General features: G+C 41.6%; 1 protein-coding gene across 1 annotated transcript in view; it reads right to left on the bottom strand.

The window, feature by feature from the left end:
* The window catches only part of SMIM3 (small integral membrane protein 3), a 28,467-nt gene extending 11,312 nt beyond the window's left edge, over positions 1–17,155 (bottom strand). Inside the window, exon 1 of the mRNA XM_018555583.1 lies at positions 16,967–17,155. The gene's annotated coding sequence lies outside the window, so the exon portion shown is untranslated. The remainder of the gene's footprint in view (positions 1–16,966) is intronic.
* Positions 17,156–17,384: the final 229 nt, after the last annotated feature.

Here is a 17,384-nt window from a genome sequence, read left to right as displayed (position 1 = left end):
CGTTTTTGTGGGGTCTGTCCCCCCCCCCCCCCTTTTTATCTTGACTAAATGAGAAAAATGTTTCCACTACAAGGCTAATAGTTTCCATTTTTAAACTTCAAGGAGCTCTAACTAATTCTAACTAAAACCATAAATTAAAGGCATAGTCCAGATTTAAAAAAATAAATAAAATGCATGCACATTAATAAAAGAAAATGTGCATTTAAAAAAAAAAAAAAAAATTTTTAAGTGACACTAAACTCAGGAGTTAAATCATAAAAACACATTCAAGTACCTTAACTATCAACAATACTGGTCCTTATTTGTGTATCACTCGGCTGTAGATCCTCAAACAATCTCTTAATTCGTGCTGACACTGTCCTTCCATCTGGAGGGTGGCTACTTTTGTTCCCCGTGGTAGCTGTGTGTGTTGTAAAGTAGCCACCGCTCCAAGCTCACTCCTTTGATGGACTACAATCTCACATTTAGTTTTCTCATTTGTATTGAGATTGTACTCCATCAAGGGAGTGAGCTTGGAGCAGTGGCTACTTTACAACACATACAGGGAAGAGACATGTAACCCCGCAAAAAATGTTTTTGTTTCGAATCAATTTGTTTTTTTATTTCTTAAATTTTTTGGATTTTGGATCCAAAATTTGATTTGGTTTCTTATTTGGATTTTAGATTCGTCCAAATTTTCATCTTGGAATGAAGTTGCATGACCGTGCCTGTAATGCAACCCCCAACAGCCAAAAAAAACCCATCTGACTGGCCAGAGAGCAGTCACATATACGATTTAGTTTCGCTTTGAAAGAATTTCGGATGGATCTGAATTTTTGATAAAGGAACATTCGGATTCGTTTGTATACGGACTCGTTCAAATTCGGAAATGCGGATGTATCTGAATGTCTGAATTTAACAAAATTCATACAAATATCCATATGGATTGAAACTACATTTACTTGTCTAACAGGGACCATGAGGAACAAAAATAGCCACCCTCTAGAAGGAAGGACAGTGTCAGCACAAAGTCAGAGATGATTTGAAGATCTCCAGCAGAGTGATGTGGATGTGACCATGTTTCATGTTACGTCCTGAACATTGGTGCAACATAAAACATGGTGTGAACATTAGAGTTATTCTTTACAGCTGACCTTGCACTAATACTTCACTGTTCAGTCACAGGATGGAGAAGAAACAAGACCTGTAAATGTCACATGGCACTATGTGCAAAATAAATCAAATATACGATACAGTCAATAGCGTTATAAAAGGAACTTCACCCTTATCTTTCAAATGACAACAAAGGCAATAGAATTGTTTAGTAATGACAATCTACAAACAGATACTTATAGATAATTGCAGTTCTTTGTTCCTTGCCCCTTTTTTTTCTTTTCCTCCCCATTCTTCTCACAGTGGTGTGCCCTTCCCTGAGATCTTGTGATATTTTGCAGTTAACAGATGAGCTTTTGTAGCAATGCACTGCTGATGTAACCTTCCCAGGATGCAGCACTTAGACACGGGCTACACCACTAATCACTAATGCCCAAGGGGACCAGAAAGTGGAAAAACTGTAATTGCAAGTATAAGAAAAATATTTTATTTAACTAGTAAATGTAAGATGATTTTCTTACCATCTTGTCTTGAATTGTATTGTAATTGTTATGTCTTCCTTATATTGTAAAACGCTGCGTAAACTAACTGTCGGCGCTATATAAATCCTGTATAATAATAATAATATCAGCATGCAGAGCTGAATGCTGATGTGATTTTTATTGAAAAGGGGGTAAAGGTCCACTTTAACACAGCAGTACTTTTCTGCATCTCCCTGTAATAGTTTTAATTCCTGCTGATTCTTTGATAATCCCCTTCCTGTAACATACCATGCTGTCCAACAAAAGTGGCCATTCGCGGTGGGGGGAAACCATATTACACTGGCGAGGGTGCTTGAAATGGTCAGCTTTTATGCAGATGACTTAGGGGTTGTTTGTTTTTTTGCATTCACACTCATGCACTTTGCTGCATGAAATTGCTTTGCAAGTAGAAATCCTATTATTTCCTATGAGGCTGGTTCACATTCATGTGATGCAGTTAAGCGTGAAAGGGAAAGGGAAACTATATGAGCCCGATAATACCTGTTCATGCATGTGTACTCATAAACTGCATACACACAAATCGACTTTTGGCCAATTCAGTAGGAAATGACAAAAGATGATCATTAGATTGACTTTTGTTAAGGGACATGCTGGAAAATTGTTGGTCGAACATTGCTTGCAGTCAACCAGGGCTTGCAGAGATGTACTGCGCATGTTTTGTTTTCTAATTTGTGTCCTGGGGCATACTTTTTAAAACAGCTCTTATATACCGTATGTATTTTGTGTATTTGTTTAACAGTCTGCCTGGAGTTTAGTTTTATTATGGCAGATGGTGAGATTTGAAAATTCAAGTGAAGATATCCCACAAATAAAATTCCCGACAGCTAAAAGAAGATGTGAGTCCACTGCCAGCAGCCACATAATACCAAAATATGAACTGTGGGTGGAGCTGACATTTCATTCTTGGCATGCTAAATGGTTTTGGCTGCTAAGCTGATGTATTGGATACATCGAGGACAAATGAAAGCTGAATATTAAATGAATTACGTCTGCGTTAGCACATGTCAGCAGCCAAATTACACCAAACAGCTCGAAGCCTCTTTCATTTTTAATGTCGGTGCAGGCCCCTACTGTTTTTTTTGGAGACCTCAGTGCTGGAATCCTTTAAAGTCTCCTGACACACTGCTGGCAGCCTCACCGTCTCTAAGCTCTTGTGATGGGACAGGAATGCTAACTGGACACAGACACAAAAGCGGGATGAAAAATGAAAGCGGCCACAGCATTTAATAGGTATTTTTTTAGGCAGCAAGATACCCGCATAAGATAGTAACTACTTCTCTCTGTCTGCTGAACCAGGGCCCCACCCAGAATGAATAGGTTCTGCTTCACCGCTCCAGGACAAGTATGCAGCCTAAAGGTCAAAAAAACTATTCACACAGCGAGAACATATTTTCAGTTATTATTGCAGCATATACCTTGAAGTAATTTTTTATGTGACCTTCCTATTTATATATGTTTTTTCCTTTTTGCTATTGTATTAAATGTGTTAGCCACAAGCAGCAAAGTAGATTAGGTGCTACAGTGACTCACCTCACCACTTGAAGGGAGCATACAGTGCTTTTTATTATTATTATTATTATTATTATAATCAGGATTTTACATTTTATATTTTCTATTTTTTATAATGATTGTATGTAAATATTGTGCAGTCTTTCATCCAGCCAACAAGTGGCACTCTAGGCTCCTTTTATTGTTCTCTCAACCTAGATGAAGATCAAAGTTATGAAATGTACACACAAAAACTGGATGAGTCGGAGCAGTGACCACTCTTAGCAGATGGTGTAGAACAATGATTCAATGGGAGACAAGTGTGTCCTCCAATCTAATTGCTGGGCTCTCTTAGTAGCTAAATGTACATGCAGACGGGCACATTGAGGCAAACAATGTAAAAATTTAGGTTTTTCTTTGCTCAGCTGGTGCATACATACAGCTGCCCAAAGACATGAATGGCGGTATATGTCAGCACTCATGTACCCACGTTTAGCATATGTAGTCCCCTTTTTTCTCTTTATATCTAATAAACCTTCAGATTGATGCAAGGAGTTTCTCGGACAGTTCTTTAGTCCTGCTTGAAGCTCCCAGCCAGGCAGGGCTGGGTTTACATGATGCAGCACCAGATGTATGGCGGTAGCAAGGTAGTAATACGTTTACTTCTTATGCCTTTAGCTTCAAGAGTTCATGACCCACAACAGGTATGCAGAATAGGACTTATACGACTTTCCTGATCTACATACTTGTTCTAGACCAGTAACTCAAAAAGCATTGAAGCCGGAGGGTGAGAATAACAGCTAGAAAACTGGTATTTTATAGAAGGAGGCCAGCAATGGCAGCCCCAGTGTTTCTCCAATGAAAAGATTACTTTAAACTGGACACTAAACTCAGGAGTTAAATATTAAAAATGCATTCAAGTGTGTTGTAAAGTAGCTACCAATCCAAGCTCACTCCCATGATAGTCTATAACTTTAATACAAATTAGCTAACTATAGATAAGATTGTAGTCCATCACGGGAGTGAGTTTGGAGCAGTGACTACTTTACAACACACACTGGGACCATGAGGAACAAAAGTAACCACCCTCCAGAAGGAAGGGCAGTGTCAGCACCAATTCAGAGAGGATCTGAGGATCTACAGCCGAGTGATACACAAATAAGATACATTTTTGTTAATGTACTTGAATGCATTTTGACAATTTAATTCATGAGTTTAGTGTCACTTTAACTATATGTACATCTTAATATTGGTCCTTGGGCTAATGCTTTAAACTAGGACGTTCAGATACCAAGTACAGTACTCGGTACAAGTACATGTAAAGATAATTTTCCAGCTCCAATACTAGACTAGAGAAAAACTCAAAAGTTAGGAGGCAGCTGCCATTTGTAAGGAGCACACAGAGCTCCTGGGATTTGTACATCTCTGTTTTAATGTATGATTTTTCTTTTATAAATATAAATATGGGACACACCAATATCATTTTTTCAAGTACAAGTACTGATACTTGTCCAAGTCCTCATAGATACTAGTACTGATACATTTTTGTTTATTGTCATGTGACAATTTTTCTAAAACAATACAGACTAATGATTTCAGGACAGTGGTGGAGCACCAGAGCCATGTCCCAGCTGCAACCACTGCAAGCCTGGTAGTTCTCATGAAAATGCCAAGTATCCGCACTGGTATCTGAACTGGTATCTGAACATCTACTTTAAACCCTTTCATTGCTACAGACATATGTCATATGATGGCAGGCTCCCGGCTGCTATATTTACTTGACACAACCTCACCTTTTATATTTTACTAAACACTGCATACTATATATTAAAATTCATTTGAATGCATCTTTTACTGCAAATTTTTGGCTTGTTAAACATTTTTGCTAATATTGTGTGAAACATAAAATTGCAACTGCCATCATTATAGTCTTCAGAAAATATATAATTTTTTTGTGGGATTCAGGTAATCTTCATGCTTAAAATGTGCATTTTTACCATGTTTGCAAAAAACAAGAGGTAGCAAGAGGGTTAAATAAAATAAATTGCATCCTTAGGTCAGTTTTTATGAAATGACTTAGTTCTGTAATGACAAATTTACTTTAGGAAGCAGAAGCTCTTATAAACAGTTATGTGTAGCCTCCGGGGTGCACGTAGCACCATCTGAGTTCCTGTATTGTAAACTTCTCTCCATGGACTGCAATGTCCTAATGAAGCCTCCACCTTCTCTCCACTGTCATTGCTTTCCAAAGGATGGGTTCATACCTGGGCGTACGGAATATGCGCGTTTGCACCGCGATTTGCGACTCGCGTTTCCGATGGCTATCCGGCTGTATCCTAATGGATACGCGCGACAAATACGCCCCAAAGAAACTCCAGTACTTCTTTGGGTGTAAGGTGTTTTGCAGCGCGTTCCTACGCACTGTAAAACGCCCAGGTGGGAACCATGCCCATAGGCACTCATTGGTTTTCACATCTTGAGCGTTTTACAGCGTGTAGGAACGCGCTGCAAAACGCCTTACGTCCAAAGAAGCAGGTGTGAAAAGGTCAGCAATATGTCAGTGTGCAAATAGAGTAAAACTGAACTCTGATGAATCAAACACTTACCTCTTCCCATAATGTTTAAGCCCAACTCCAGCTTAAAAAAAAAATGTTTTTTTGATCTGTAAGCACATTTTCCCTCTCCTTGGTTGAAATATAATGTCCAATTGCTTCGTGGCAATTTTATATCCATACTTGTCTTCAACAGACCACTGGCATACTTATAGGCTGTGTGCGGCCTCTCTGAAGATTGTCAGCAAAAACTCCTAGGCTGATGGACCCTCCCTGATTGGATGACTATTGGAAGCATGTACCGCTGGAACAAGGTTTTAGTTCTTTGTGGGAATGAGCACGGCCTACAGGTATGCCATTGACAACAAGCTTGTTTTTCACAATCTGAATAATGGTTTTTATTTTGCTAGGGATGCTTCAATGCATGAGTTATTTAAGTGGAAAGATGAACTACTATTTAAGTAGTCTTATAGGCCCTGCCCAGTTTTCTCTGTGGACTACAGAAAACCTTGCCCTATGTTATGGAGAAGAGGAGAAGGTGTTCTATAATCCTTAAACTTCCTATCCTAGGGTGAAACCACTGCTCCTCCATAGATACAGTATAGAGAATGATGTCACCCTAGGACAAGAAATGTGTTACTGGCAGGTTTACTAGGTGAAAATAAAGGAAAAAAGCCTGAAAAAAAAGAACATTAAGTGCTTGGCAACCATTTTAGACATCTCTAAGAGAACATATTAAATTGAATAAAAATTTCTGTATTCAATGGACCTTAGACATCCCAACTGTCCCTCATTTGAAACCAAATCCCTATGTTCCTCGTTCCTCCTACATTGTCCCTCCTTTTGGTCTGATGTACGGAGCTTTAAAAATAATGTGCTACTTAACAAAAGTTTTATACTGCAACAAGCCTCTCGTCCAACCTTTAAAATTGTTGCATCTGTTATTCTGAAAAGCCAGTAACCAGCAAAAGAATTTGTGAAAAAAAACACCTAACATAAATAATGAACCAATTATTGTTGTTTCACATATTGATTCTTCACGATTCACTTAAAGTGGTAATAAATCAAAATGTTTTAAGGCTATTTCAAATGCTGATGAAATCACTTACAATGGATCCTTGTTGCTTAAAAGTTTTAGCTTTTTGAAGAATCAGATGGTCCCTGAGCACTGGCTCTCATATTCTATTTTAGTGTGTCTCTCTTCCCTTGCAGAGTCCTATGGGGCCACCCTTGTGTGTGCTAGTAAGATGTGTGTGTCTCCACAAACACACAGACACAGCAAGGCAAGACACTTCCCTGATCCTTGTTCCCTTCTTTATGCTAGTATATTGTCAGGGTACCAGGGGTCTTACCACTCCTCGGGGTCGCCATGTGCCGCGGAGGGCACGGGTTCCCCTTCCTGGCAGGATCCCTGGCGCCAGGGTTGCGGGTGCGCATGCGCGGGAGGTGCCCACTCGCGTTGGACAGGCTGCATGCGCGTGCACAGGGGCGCGCCCGTGGTGCGCCTGCACCCATTACTGGTGTCAGGTGTGATATTTGCTGGGGGAGGTTCCCAGCACACACCCTCTGCCTTTCTCTTGCAATTGGCTCCTGGATGGAGAAGCTTCCTGGTTGCCTCGGCAGCAAGGGGGTGGTCTTATTTCCCCACTGTGTGTATAAAAGCCCAGTCAGAGCCCTGGCTATTCTATCCCTATGGTGTGATCTCCCAGCTCCCTGTGCCTTGAACCGTCTTGCTTCCTGACCCTTTGCTTGGACCCCCTATTACCGACCCTTTGGCCTGCCCTTCCGTTTCTGAACCTAGCTGCCTGCCTCGACCTGCATATGACCTGACTGCTCTTCTTGGATTTCCCCTGTGTACCTTGACCTCGGACTTTGGCTTGCCGTTCCTGCCAAGGGGTTCCACTCATGGCCCAGCCGTACTCCCCTGACATATATGGACAGTTTCTGAAGACTGCTCTGTCCCTTGATCTTGTACTGGACAGGAAATTCACGGAAGCTGAATTAGGAGAGTTGGAGCCAGCTGTTTGAAAACATAATGACTGTAAGTGCTTGGCTAAACTGTAAATAAGTACTTTGCTGGGCAATGTATATTTGTTTGATTGTGATTCATTATCAAACATACTACATACTTTGTACTCAATGGTGTCCCTCTTTCTCATTTCAGAAAGTATTGAGGTATTCTTAGATCTGCACTGCTTCTCCCAACATCCCATTAAGTCTGAACACATTTTAACACTTAAAAGAGGACTATGGGATAAGTGGTTTTTCCCCATAGTTCTCTTAAGGGTCACGGGAGGACATATACTAGCGTCCGCCCATGACCCAAAGCTCAGTATGTCGCGAGCTACGGCTCGCGGTATACTGAGACCGCCGCAGCCGGGACGGATCCTGACAATGCTGTCGAGATCCACTTAGCTGCATGAGTGACAGCGGGCTCTGCCTATCTAGAGGCAGAGCCAGCTGTGCCCCCCCCCTCCCCTGTCCTTTCCTCCAGTCAGCGCTGGAGGATTGGAGAGGGGAGGGGGGGAATCCCTGCGGGGAGCAGTGGCTAAAAGTCACCACTTTCTGCAGGCAGATGATTGAGAACTGAGCGAGCGGCGTTATGCGTTCGCCCACTTCCCGATCTATTGAGCCCCGACGTGTGACAGTTTAATTGTCACACGTCGGCTCGAACTATGAGGATGAGTAGAAATCACTCACCTCATAGTTCTCCTTTAAAGGTCCATAGGAATGACAGTCCACATCTACAGTGCTACTTCAAGACCTGAAGCCTGGTCACATAAATGGCCTATTTCTAATCAGGTAAACAGCAATGAGAAAAGTATCCCAATCAGCAATCCTTCCTACCCTATCAGCCCTCGTTGTCAGTAAGCTGTATTTATAGGACTTCCAGCCAAGCAATAATCTGGAATTCAGCCAAGGTCACTTCCCCATAAAATAAATATCCTATCTAATATACTGTCCTCTAAATAAAAACATTGTAGGACGCTACAAGTTGAGACTCTTATTTGCACCCAATAGTTGCAGCCTGGCTCTTCTAAACAAACTAATGTCAAATTAGTACAAATATACTAAAAATGACTGAAATAATGTGAGCGAAATTAATGACAGACTTCCAAGGAAAAAAACAAGTTGATCATACTGTCTTAGAAGTAAATGAGTTCATAAATCCTTTGTTTCTGAGCAAAGATGTCATAATCACTTTCTCTTGAGGATGACTGTTACTCTAGAAAAAGACGTAGTATGGAATAATGGGTTATATACTTCCATGACTGGCCAGATGTAAAGCCTGATCTGGCCAGATGATGTGTAAAGCAGAGCTAAAGGCAGACATATAAAACCCACAGCAACTCAGTCCAAAAACGGCAGCGGTCTTCGTCCGCTATAGCTATATATTTCTTAAATCCAGCCGACAAATAGTTTTTAGACCCCACCTGATAGTCTCCCGCCTCTAATGTGTTTTACCCTCTCAGGCTTTATTGTAGTTGACTCTACGACCCAAAAGCAAAAATGTATTATGGTATATATTGCAGCTTATCAGACCTTAGATGTGGTGGCTGCATTTGTTTGTTTTTTTTATTTTCACCTGGCGGTCCTGTGAATAATACACTTCCTATCCCTTTATGTCTATGTTTTTTTCTCCACTATATCTATGGGGGCAGCCACATTTGTCACCCAGGGAGGACATCAAACATATTTGCCCTTACCTCATTTCACATGGTGGTTAGGATTAGTAGTTTACATAAGGAAAGTAATGTTGTGTCTACTTAGCTTACAGGAAGTAACAAGGACATTCCTGGGAAGATCAACAGGAATTTTCTGTACTAGAAAAATGTGCCTAGCATGAAAACTGAAAACAAATGCAGCCACCACATCTAAGGACTAATAAACTACAATAGGTTATATTTTTCTTTTTGGGTAAAGAATGTTTTAATCCAGTTTTGTCCTCATAAAAAAAAACACATAAATGATAAGTGCACTTTTAAACAAAGTGCACTTTTACTCTTCCTTCCCCCGACCTAAAGCACTCTACCCTCTCCAGACGCATACTTACCACCATCCTATGGCCACTACCTCACACAATGTTTACATCCTTCCATGAAAATTCTTTTCCGCTCTGGTCATGCCTCTGCAGTAGATCCCTACAGACTTCTATGGGGCCATCTTCCACGGCCGTTAGAATAGAAGGGTTGGGATCTTTATCAAGTTCTGCATCCCCGTTGGGGAGGTTATGCAAAGTTTTGGCTGAAGTTTGGCTCAAGATTGCAAATACAGATAACTCTTTTGGGATGAGAGCTGGCAGGTGTGATGACATGTGAGAGAAATGACCCTAGTTCTGCCCCATTTTACTGATCACCCAAACTACTTCTCCACGTTATGGTCATATATGGACCTTAATAAATCAAAGATCCCTCCAATCACATCAATGCTCTGCAACCAGCTAGTTGAGTTCATCGAGTTGAGTTCATTGAGTTCATCGATAGCTGTTTAATCCACTGTGGACAGGACAGTTGGGTAATGAGAGTCCTGGCCTCAGACTAGTGTTTTAACTGCTGGGTAGTTATGGGATAGGCACAGTCCTGCGACGCTCCCTTTGTAAGGACCTGTGTTAATGGATTTTGTTTGCGTGAAGAGTTTTACAGAGTTTTACAATTCCCATACATATCTATGGGAATGCAAAACACACTTGTACCAGGTCAGAAGGAGGTCAACTGCAGGTAAAATATACCTGTCAATGAATTCCATATGATATTAAAAGTGTCTCAATTTGATGTCAAACTGATGCCATTGAGGCAAGCCCAAGGCCCATTGACATAAACCTTAAATCTTTCACTCAGCTGGTTGCCAGGTACCAGTGAGAATTTATTCAAAGTAAGAACAGGTTCAGCAAATACTACTCATGAGTAAGCACTGATCTTCAAAGCGTATTACAACGTCTTGTAGTGTTTGCTGGCTCTGCCATTACTTTTCACAAAATGGTCACTGTGTCCTGGACTCTTAATCCACATTAACAGGACGCCGGAGGAAGTATCTGAAAGCTGGGGGGAGGAGTTGCGGCCTGCCGCGCTGTGATTGGCCGTCGGCCGCACACTACAGAGCCGGTGGGCGGAGCTTTGGGCCGCCGCGTCGTGATTGGACGGCAGCCGCACACTACGGTCCGCCGTCGGGACACCTTACACCAGCGCTGGCAACTTCCCCACAAGAGCACCGCTGCCGCCCCTCTGCGCTCTCCCGCCCCGAGGCCGGGCCTTGTGGGAAATCCGGGCCTGTTCCTAAGCATTACCAACACATGACCTGTTTGAACCTTGAATGGCACCTTGCAGTGTGTGAACTCTGGAATGCTTGGATTGCATTCATTATCATTTGAAGTGTGTTTGTCTTTGCAAAGGTTACCCCTGCTGCAGCAGTGCAATATTATATGGAGAGCACTAAGTCAGTGTAGATGCCAAAAAATACAGCAATGTTTAAAATTCCATTCACACTGCATATTGTGGGCACCGAAAGGAGCCAAGGAGCAAAATGGCCACACACTGGTCAATTTTCAGCCTGTTGACTTTGCCAAAGTTTGTCAATGTAGCTTGTCTGAAACATTTCAGCTGAGCAGTGACTTACATTAAAGAGTTTCACAAATTTTCGGCCATATTGTAGGTGAGATGGCCAAGTGTCCACAATCTTTTGGCCATACAATATTTATATGTATGTTACCAGGACAAACAGTGAGGGGCAATCTTCCCAGCGGAGACACAGATACAGACATAGCAATACAAACCTTATTGAAGAACAAAGGGGGGCGCCACCAGATGTAGTCCAAATTGAAGTCCAAAGTGGTTTTATTGATAGAAATACAACAGCATCAAAAATCAACGGCTTTTGGGAATTAACGCAATCCCCCTTCATCAAGGCTTAAAGGTGTCTTCAGAGGGGAATCACTTAAGAGATGGCTGGACTCAAGACTATTAGGAAACAATACATAATGCAAATAACACATTGGGGGGTTGTGTGAACCCCAAAACACGTTGGATTTTTTGATGCTGTTGTATTTCTATTACTTAAACCACTTTGGAGTCTTCTACATCTGGTGCCACCCCCATTTTTGCTCCAATATTCTTCTCTAAGGCCCCTCTTTGAGTTTGGGGTCCTTTTTAGAGGGAGAGTAGCCACACACAAGAGATTAAGCTCCATAAAAGAAACTTAAGTTAAAAATAGGGATGCAATGACATTTCGGGTGCCGAAACATATCGTCGGAAAATGGCACTTTTGGTAACATGCAGAAACTGCCATCGTTCTGCCGAAATTGCGGTGCATCTCTAGTTTCTCTCCTCCCCGCTGTGCACTGCTCTGTGTCCCCTCGACACACAGCAGCGTCCAGTGGGAAGGAGAGAAACTGTCAGAGGAGGCTGAGCGGTGCGGGGGAGGAGAGTACTCTGAGCTGCGATGTCACAGGAGGCCCGGCCAGCGGTGAGGGGGAGGAGTCAGCTGTCAAAATAAACAGAACTCTCCTCCCCGCACCCCTGGCTCAGCATCATGTGGCAGCCAATCCAGGATGGAGAGCAGTACAAGCAGTTACTGTTTGTAAATAACTGGACATTGTATGAGTTACTATGTACCAGTTTTGAATGAATAGGAAGTGATCTAAATCACTTCCTGTTCATTTATAATTGTGTACATGGTAATTCACACTATATCCACAGGTTATGAATGAACAGGAACACTCAGTATAGAGGATTCCTATTCATTCATAAACAGGGATTGCAGAAAAAGAGATTGAAGACTCTGTGTCCTCAATCTCTTTTTCTATTTTAAAAGGGAAATATCAGGGGTCTGTTTAGACCCGTGATATTTCACCGAAGCCCCCAGCAGTAAAGTTAAAAAATAAAAATATTTAACAAAAAGAAATAAAAATAAAATATATATATTTTTTAAAGTTTATAAAAAAAGAAATAAAAATAAAATATTTTTACAAAATGTAAAAATGTTGGGGAAAAAAATATTTTCGGTTTTGGCCTGACATTTTATTTATGTTTGGTTTCGGTTTAAAATTTTCAAAATTGTTAGCGCATTAAAAAGTAACGGGGAGGAAAATATTGTTTTAACACCACTATGTGATTATTCAATTAACAGTAAACAGGATTGGGAATAAAAGGAAATGACAAATGCACAAGTAATTGTAAATGTCAGGTTTCATTATTCTCCGTTTATACAACACAACAAACCTACACTACTTAAATAAAACATGTCAGGAAAGGAATGTGAGCACTGCTATGGCCCCTTTTTTTAAAGCGCATGTTAAGCCAAAACAATTTTTTTAGACACAGCAAGAGAGTATTAAAATCCCTGGCAGGTCTCTATTGCTGTCCGTGTCCCATTGGGGACTTTTTCCTTAATTTCCTATCCAGGAGAAACAAAAGGAAAAATGCTGCAAAGTTACAATGTTGCAGTCTCCTCACTTGTGGAAAAGAAGAAATGCTTCCTCCTGCCTGACGAACAAGGACATAATCTCAGCCTAGGCAAAGTCACTTGACTGGAATTCAAGGACGGCTTTTTATTGATAGAAGGTACAGCAATTTTTGAAAATTTGCAGTACAGTGGTACCTCGGTTCACAAACTTAATTCGTTCCACAATTCTGGTCGGGAAACGAATTGGTCGCAAACCGAATCAAACTGTGATCAGACCGCGATCTCGACTTGAGGAAGCCATGACCATGTGTCAAAGCAGGAAAGATGGCCGCGGTTGTGTTCGTCACCCGATGCGGAGTTTGCAAACGAAAGCAAAATTTTGCCGAACTTCCTGTTCGCAAACCGAATTGTTTGTGAACAGAAGCGTTCGTGAACCAAGGTGCCAGTGTATATGCTCAGGAATTTGTTCATGCAGACCTGAAAAATGACTTAAATGGTCCACAGGTTCTTTAAAGGAGAACTATGGGGTCAGGAGTTTTCCCCATAGTTCTCCTTAGGGTAAAGGGAGGACACAAACTAGCGTCCTCCCGTCACCCTAAGCTCAGTATACCGCGAGCTACAGCTCGCGGTATACTGACACGCCGCAGCCGGAGCGGATCCCGACATCGATGTCGAGATCCGCCCAGCTGCGTGAGTGACAGCTGGCTCTGCCTATCTAGAGGCAGAGCCAGCTGTACCCGCCACCTCTCCCGTCCGTTCTGCCAGTCAGCGCTGGCGGATCGGAGCGGGGAGGGGGATCGAGACAGGATCGAGAGGTGAGCGAACCCGGTATGTGTTCGTTCATCTCCCGATCTACTGAGCCGACCTGTGACAGTCTCATTGTCACAGGTCGGCTAGAACTATGAGGTGAGTGAAAAGCACTCACCTCATAGTTCTCCTTTAAAGACTAAGATTACACTTATTACTATGTTTTATGTTACATTCATATTCAGGGTGTAACATTAAACATGGTCACACCCCCATCTGGCCCCCCTACTTATCTGAATCATGGGGTTCTTCTCTCTGCAGGCTCCTGGCGTTTTTTTTTAACTCAGCGTGGCTGTGCGTGGCTCCAGCCACTTCATCCATTCACAGATACTTTGAAAGGAAGATTCTGCAGGAGCCAGAGCATTGCATCCGCCAGCCACTGATCCCTGTTGCAATGCTTTACTGGCTCCAATACAAAAAAAAAAAAAGAAATGCACATTTTCTTCTTTTATATATGTGTGTGCATTTGTTAGTAAAAGGTGGACTATGCCTTTAACACGCTAGATAAATATTACATGTGTGTAATGTAGATCCAGCACCCAGACTGCATTTGCCATGCATCCTATTGCTTACCATGGGGGAACAAAAGGTGCTGGTGTGTGCAATGCAACGTCTCAGCCACAGGCACTGTAGTCAAGCTTTATGGTAAAACAGTGCAGTGTATTGCAGATTCCTCATCTGTATTAAGACACCAGTGCTGGGGAGTACTTGGAGCCTGCCTGGAATGTGCTCTAAGTACCATTTTTGATGCTCAATAAATTCCCTAAAAAAGCTACAATAACTGAATCCACACATGAAAGTAATAGTTACTGCAATGCTTTTTTGTATTGCTGACTTAGAATAGGATAAGGTCCATGCACCTACTGAGAGGCTGCACTTCCTGCAGGATGAAATATGGACGGGGGATCAGTCACTTAAAGTAGAAACCCAACTTTTAAAATCAAAAATTATATATAGAGCTGGACAGAAGTCAATCACTCAATCAACTTTAGTCAAAGGATCCGGGCTGAAAATGATTTGAACCCATTCAGCTGCAGTCACGGTTTAGTATACTGACATCGGCAGGTGCCAGTTGTCAGAATACAATAACCGCAACAGAAATTTGGGCCATGCACGCTGTTTGGCGTGGATGAAAGAATATGTTAGATTTTTTGTTAGAAGTCTATTGGTGTTTGGTCAGCTTTGCCATTTCCAACCAACAGATATCCACAAATATTTGTAAGCTATTCAAGTATCTGATCAGTACATGCAAGTGGTTCTTGTATATGATTAGATCAGACCACCTACAAAGTAAAGAACAAAGGCGACTCAATCTGTCCATGGGGCAAAAGGATTTATGAAGTTCCTTTATATATTGAGAGACTGATTAAATTATTTTTTGCTGATTAATAAATCCCATTCAAAGCAGAAGTTTAATCTGCTTATGATGTATCCCCCCCATCAACATTCAACATGCTAATGCCATTTTTAAATAAAAGCTTTCTGTTTTCATTGCATGCCTATTGTAGACACAGTGACACCGTTACATCTCTGTGTTTCTCTATACAATGCAGAATATCCTGGCTAATTGGAGGGGCTATGGCTTCCTGAGAACAGCAGACTGCCCTAGTTAACGCCCAACATGTGATGCTGAGCCTCCATGACTGAGAGAAATGAAATCCAATGAATGAAAGGGGCAGGCCAGGCATAGTCTACCTGGATGATGCGTGATGTCCTCAGCCAGGAAATGAGGTGCGTTCTATCTGACTTGTTGAAGCTTCCAATGCACATTGTGAGAAGCTTACAGTGTGCAATGAAATCAGAGCAAGCTATTTCATTACAGAACAGAAGAGTGTGGACAACAGTGCAAGACTTACAGTGGCTTAGTGGTTGGCACTGCTGCCTTACAGCACTGGGGGTCCCCGGTTTGCATCCCATCCAGGGCCCTATCTGCAGGAAGTTTACATGTGCTCCCTGTGCTTGCGTGGATTTCCTCCAATACTCCAAAGACATGCTGGTAGGTTAAACAAAAGAAAGATTCGGGCCGTCTGCTGGTTCTAGGCGGTCCAAGGGTTACTTTAAAGATCGGGACAGACCATAAATGTGGTTTTAATGAAAAAGCATTTATTTAAATTTCAAATATAACAAACGTGGCCAATCTCTATTTATCGACCAATAAAAACAAAGTGAAAAAATGATTGAACTGACTGTTGCTTTCGTAGCCTTTGTTGGGACTATTTAAACCCTTGTATATTGTGTGACCTTCACCCCCTCTTTTTTCATGCTGGTAGGTTAGTTGGCATCCTGTCTAAATCAGCCCTAGCATGCATGTACAGTAGGGACCTTAGATTGTAAGCTCCTGATGAGCACTGATGTGAATGTATAGTATGTATGTAGCACTACATAAGTTATTGGTGCCGTATAAATACCTGAGGTAAGGCTTCAGTTCAGCCTGAAATTACACTAGAAACACAATATAAACATTGGTAATCATGGAAAGCATGACATCTATTTAAAATGCTAGCTGGTGAAAGTTTATCAAAGTAACATATTAAAACCATATTAATGATGATGTCATTTCAATACAACAATATGCATACTATAACAAACATAAAAAAGCCAAACTAAAAGGTTCATTTATTAATATCTCTACACAATCAATGATCAATTATTGACGACCGCAGGTATAAAAGAGTATCAGCACAATAGTACATACAAGAAATGTGATCTATTGTACCTGACGATGATTACACACAATCTTCTTTTATTATAGTATTACAATGAGTAGTGGGGATTAGTTAAATTTTATCTTTTATTTAAGAAATAATCTGGTCACCTCAGTGGGTACGAGAAAACTTGACTGCGCTTTGAGTTAGCGCCTTTCACAAAGTGGATAAGTCCACGTTATAATAAGAAAGTATTTATAGCAGGAAACACACTGCTAAGAATGAAAGTGCCCGAGGGAGGGCTGACTACAAGAACAGAGGCACGCAGCTATCAGACGGTGCTCGGTGCATTATAGGAAGTCATACATTCACTAAATAGAAAGAAAAAGGCTGTTAGTTGTCCCAAACAACGTTTAAAGCCGTATATACACAAATGTATTACCTGCTCAGAACTTCTCCATGGATATGTACATTAAAGAGGTCCTGTCTAGATGAGGACTGGCAGCTCACCCACCCCAGGTGTGATCGGACAGATCTCTGGGCGACACTATCACTCCTTGCTCCTCATGGCAGCCTAGGCACTGAGCCTGAAATGCTTTCTCTAGTCTTTATCTAAGGGGATGTGTCTGGTCTGTAGGGGTGGAGATGCTCCATCGCCTCCTCCCTCTTCAAACAAAGACTCTTCAAGTCCCTAAGTAGAAAAAGCCACCTAGTGATGAATGGCCATGCTGCACACTGACATGAGACATTCAGAGCTTGAATAGAGCATTGCAGAACGTTCTTCCATAGAACTAAATGATCCAGGACGACTACGTTATACTAAAGTCCTGATAACGACAGATACACACATAGATCATTTC

The sequence above is a fragment of the Nanorana parkeri genome, unplaced genomic scaffold (genome assembly GCF_000935625.1).
Source record: "Nanorana parkeri isolate BGI_ZX_2015 unplaced genomic scaffold, ASM93562v1 scaffold203, whole genome shotgun sequence".
In the NCBI taxonomy this organism is placed as follows: domain Eukaryota; kingdom Metazoa; phylum Chordata; class Amphibia; order Anura; family Dicroglossidae; genus Nanorana; species Nanorana parkeri.
This window is presented reverse-complemented; position numbering and strand designations above follow the sequence as displayed.